Source organism: Cupressus sempervirens, chromosome 4 (assembly GCF_028749045.1).
Source record: "Cupressus sempervirens isolate cs-2001-9-10 chromosome 4, ASM2874904v1, whole genome shotgun sequence".
NCBI lineage: Eukaryota > Viridiplantae > Streptophyta > Pinopsida > Cupressales > Cupressaceae > Cupressus > Cupressus sempervirens.
Window position 1 is genome coordinate 481,883,622 of NC_143121.1, and position 5,021 is coordinate 481,888,642.

The 5,021-nt window shown below is 35.1% G+C and overlaps 1 pseudogene; it reads left to right on the forward strand.

Moving 5' to 3' along the window:
• Window positions 1-798: 798 nt before the first annotated feature.
• LOC149562059 (uncharacterized) lies at window positions 799-3,472 on the forward strand (annotated as a pseudogene).
• Window positions 3,473-5,021: the final 1,549 nt, after the last annotated feature.

A 5,021-nucleotide genomic window follows, 5' to 3' on the forward strand; every position in this document is an offset into this window, starting at 1 on the left:
ATGCATATCCTTGAATCCTTTTCATCCACCCACTTACCTAAACCAGTCATATCATCCTTCTTCTTCTATAAGTCCCAAGTCTTTTGAAAATAACTTGAATGTTCAATACAAGAAAAAGAAGTAATTCAAGAATCCATATAAAAAAGAAGACCACCATGTCTCCTCTAATTGACATGGGGCACTACTAAATTTGACCTCATTTTTCTACCAAAATTTTTGACCGTCAATTAAAAAGGTTTAGGTTGGTCAGATTGTAGAAGGAAAATTTTCATTTTTTAAAAATCTAAGCCCGTGTTGGTCAAAATTTTGACCAACATGGGCTTAACTTCAAAATGAAAAATCATTTTCAATTTCATTAATGTTTGATAGAGCACGAGAAGGAGCTAGAGCTAGAGCATGGTGTAAGGGTTTCCTTGAATTTTCTTAAAATATTTAGAATCTCTAAACTTGAATCCTCAACATACTTACTAAAGTATTACCTATGATTCCTCTAAAACATATCATGATGTAGTTACTAATGATCGTGATTCCATAGGCTAGATGCTTTGGATGTTGTGGGTGTTCACAGGGAGCTCATTTTATGTCTTGGTCTACCTACAGTCTAGATGAAAGTGGTTTGCAAGGATTAGGCTTGAAGATTGTACAATCTAGCATGTCGTAGTAGTCCTACAACTACATTGAAATAGGTATTGTTATGATTTGGGCGAAGAATATATTGTAATTTATAATGTCTAAGGCTTGGGGGGATTGGAACCTTCGACCTCATGTGAAACAATGGGTGTGCAGGCTTGAAAAAAAATGTATGGAACAACGGTGTTCAAGTTGTTGTAGGCAATAGAGAAAATGTCAAGTGGTGGGGTGTTCTATATGTTTGGTCTAGTGGTACATGTTGCTGATAGTGACGATGAAGATGAACAAGAATTGAATGTGATTGTAGGGGAAGGAGAGAGAGCTTACCGCAATGAGGATTTCTACTAGGGATCCTACTTGGAAAATTTACCAGATGGGGTTGGTAAATACTTGTGGGTAGATGGGTGCATGTATGGAGAGTGGCATAAGGGGGAGAACACAAGTAAAGGCATGGTTTCTTAGCCTTTAGGAGCAATATATGAAGGAGATTTCAAGGCTAGTTCCATGGATGGGATTGGAACATACACTAGCATAGATGGTTCACTTATAAGGGTCAATGGGTGATGAGTGAGAAGCATGGGTATGGCTTGAAATAATATGTGAATGAGAATTTCTATGAGGGGTACTAGAAACATAGTTGTACTAGATGGGCAAGGAAGGTATGTTTAGGGAAAAGGGAATGAATATGAAGGGGAATGGAAGGGGGGTTTCATGTCTAGACATGGGACCTTGACATGGGTTAGTGGAAATAATTATGAGGGTGAGTGAATTGATGGGCTTGAACATGGGGAAGGTGCATATACATGGGTGGATAGTAGCAGTTATGTTGGAATTTGGAACAAGAATAGGAAGGCTTGTAAGGGGAAGTGCTATCCCAATTCTACTTCATCAGTAGCTACAAGTTGGGATAGTAGAGAAGATATTGATAGCTGCAATGGTGATATGGATTCTTAGAGGGAAAAAGGTTCATACATATTGGCTTGTGAAATAGTTGCCCATAATCAATCAGCTAAAATTACAAAAAAGAATACTCACTGTAGATTGTAGAAACAATGAAATTTATCTATTGATGGATGCAATAGTTCCATTGCTGATAGACCCTTTGATAGTATATGCACCTAGGATCCACATAGTGACTCAACAATCAATTGCTTTGACACATTTGATTTAGTACGAGAAAGAAGTAGTAAATCACTAGGGGATAAAAATATGTTTTCTGCAATAGAAAGAGAATTTAGTAAGGTTTGTCTTGACGATTCTAATAAAGAATATTTCACGTCAAGAGCTTCAAGGAGAAGAAGATTAAAGCCACATATGAAAGAGGTAAAGAGACCTAGGGAAGCTATTTCTAAGGGGCATATAAATTATGAGCTGATGCTAAACTTACAATTGGGAATATGGTGGATTTTCTTTCTAGCTTGGTTTTGTGTATTCTTAGCAAAAAAATGCTGAGATGATTATTTCATAATTTAGGGTTTTGGATTTCTCTAGGATCTTGGCAATTGTAATAATATCTTGTGCTTAAATTGTTTAAATATGTTGCAATATATACTTTTCTTAGTTGTGGCATATTTCTTGTGATTTTACATCTAAGCATTGTCAAATATATGTACTTTAACAAAATCAATGCATATTATTATGTTTGAGTAAATTCGCTTTAGGTCTATCACTAGAACTATTGTGGCCTATCAAAACATTATAGATCATTCATGGACTCTATTATTTAAAATATTTTGAAACTTATAGGTGTGGTATCCAAGGGCTTTTGAAAGTTAGTGAAGCAATGGAAGACTTTAACAATCTACTGATTAGCCTCATTGATGATAAGTTGTAGAGTGAGAATTTAAACAATAGTCTGAAAATGCCCCCAAAAACTTTCTTGACACTTAGTTCCTAATATGGGTGGCCTTTAGGTCCATCACTAGAACTATTGTGGCCTATCAAAACATTATAGATCATTCATGGGCTCTATTATTTTAAATATTTTAAAACTTCTAGGTGTGGTATCCAAGGGTTTTTGAAAGTCATTGGATAAATGAAAGACTTTAACGGTCTATTGATTAGCCTCATTGATGATAAGTTGTAAAGTGAGAATTTAATCAATAGTTTGAAAATGCCCCTAGAAACTTAGTTGACACTTAGTTCCTAATATTTTTCTTTCATATTATTCCAAAATTCTCATGTGAAGGTCAGTGGCATAAAATCTGACTAAAATTTGCCAAATCATAATGTAATCACAGAACTAGGTGGCTCAGAGTTACCATCAATGAGTAGGATTAAGAATATGTTGTTATGTTGTAACCAGAAAAGAAATCACTAGCAAACATCACTATCAAAAAGATTTGCAAGAGGAAGGACAAGAACAACCTCTAAGGAACTTGGGAGTACACCTCATAGTTAGTGTTTCTATTGGATAGCCCTTTTGATGCCCTTGGGGCAAAAGCTTGTCACATTCTTGTGCTACTTGGAGTAAACCTTAAATTTAGTTTAATGGCATCTTGATATTAAATTGTTGATCTGGTGAGATTGAAGGATGGACATTAATTAAAGAAATGTCCCTTCTTTCCTAAGTAATTATTGACATAACAAGTAAGTTTAAAATCCTCCAAAAAAGCATCTATGCATATTTTCTTTTGACATTATGTGCATGTGCAGGTATACTATAGGGAGGATAACACTTGAACAAATCCATGAAATTTCCCTTGGTGATTTTCATCCCAAAGCTCAAATATGGATGCGGTTCCCTCCAAAGGGATCAAAATTCACTCCTCATTAGTCCATTGAGTTTAGATAGAAAGATTATTGCCCTATGGTTTTTAGGTCAGTTGTTCTTCATACTTAATTGTCTAAGCTTTTGATTCTGTAGGGATGATTTTTTCATGGTGTACATACTTATAAATGAATGCCATTTCCATAATGATGCCATCTTCAATGCAAGCATATGTTCATTTGTGTTTGGCTGAGATAATACTAGTATATGTTGTATATAGTATGTGCTTGTAACCCTTGTTTAAAGATATTGTAGAATGTTTTTATTAAGTCCCAATTTTGCAATTATAGATGAATATATTTATCTGTTTGATTGTTGTGAAGCCTAAGTAGGGTTGGTGTTATTAATTTTTTCTTGTAATGGGAGAACAGAAGAGTAAATATTTTTTCTTGAAGATATCTAGTGGCAAAAGTTGCAATGCTATTGTGAATTAAATTGCAAAGTCTATGCCAAAGGGAAAGTTGGAAGCACACATACAATACGCTTAACTTCTTTCCTGACTTCTTAAAGAACTCAAATGTGCTAAGCACTTTTTTCTCTCACATTTTTGTTTATTGATATCTCTACAAATATATTACAATATTGTTGGAATACTCAAATATGGAAGGAGTACTTATGAGGGGGGGGGGGGGGGGGGTGGTGAATCATAAGTATCACACTTTAGCCAATAAAACTTTTAACTGCAAGTAAATTGCATGCATGTAAATACATCAAACAAATATGAAACTAAACACATGCATCAACAACTCATAACACTGGAATTTGGTAACCCAGAAACCCTCTAGGAATAAGAAGGTAAAGCTGGGGTGGGGATGATACCCACAAAAATTACTGCAGCAATATTGTTCAACCACTTCTGATGGTCTGCCCTGTTAAAGGCCTGCCCTATTAAAGGCTTTACACTATATCAATAGTGACCTGGTTAAAGGCTTTACAAACACTTAACATGAAGTGTCACCCTGTTAAAGGATTTTACTCACCTAATTAAAGGATCTACAAAATAGCTACTAAGCTAACCTATCACCATAGGATTAAAGTATTAGATATAATGAATCTGATAGTTTACAATCCTTGATTGCTGAATGTAGGCACCTGTTCCGCTTTCTCTAATCTTGATCCTTTATGATCTGATAACCCTCGCTTCTGAAAATAGATTTTCTTGTGCACCCCTGTATGTCCACTAATATATTTACAATGAAATTTCATCTTCCTTATAAAGACTTCAAAGACTTAGGATTAGATATGGATCTACGATCCATATTGAATCTCAATTTCTTGCTCTATACTTGTCTTTTACTGATTGGTTGCATGCCTTTATCATTTTTCTTATTGGCTGCATGTAGATTGAATAGGAAAGATAAAAGATTCAATCTCATCATTAAATCCTTCGAGATTTTCCTTATGTTGGCTACAAAAACTGTTTGCATCATAGTTTGTGCAATTACAAACTCTTATGCTGATATTCTGAGTTACTCGACTCCTGAAGCATTGTTGATGCTCGGTACATGTTGTTTCCTGGATAGCTCAGCACCTAAACAAAACTATATCACTCGGCACCTACTATTTCTCGACACTTGTTACACTCAGCACTTGTTAACACTCAGCACTTGTTAACAGTCGG